Source organism: Halyomorpha halys, unplaced genomic scaffold, assembly GCF_000696795.3.
Source record: "Halyomorpha halys isolate HHAL.00 unplaced genomic scaffold, Hhal_1.1 Scaffold74.1, whole genome shotgun sequence".
NCBI lineage: Eukaryota > Metazoa > Arthropoda > Insecta > Hemiptera > Pentatomidae > Halyomorpha > Halyomorpha halys.
The window spans coordinates 111,124-111,513 of NW_027104736.1; positions in this window are offsets into that span (position 1 = coordinate 111,124).

A 390-nucleotide genomic window follows, 5' to 3' on the forward strand; every position below is an offset into this window, starting at 1 on the left:
ATTTAAAAGGTACTTTGATTCTCTATAAAACAAAACAAATAATATATTAATCAAACCCGTATTGACAAGAATGGAAACACATTTTATCTTCATCTTTTTGTTTATTCTTATTAGCATTACTAGGTAGCATAAGTGCTGAGATATGTACAATCTATATTTTTTAATTCATCTTTTCAAATTAATACACTTATGTCATCAAAATCCAGATGTTTTTCATAAAAGTCTTTTTAGCCTACACTATTTCATTTTCAGCATTTTCTCATTATCTAGAAAGTTTTAAATCTAAATTATAGATTGTTGACTCAATATAAATAGTTTAATCACTATTTGAGATTTTATTTGACCGCATCCGTCTTATGTAAGTTGTCTAATTAAAATCCTTTTATTTTA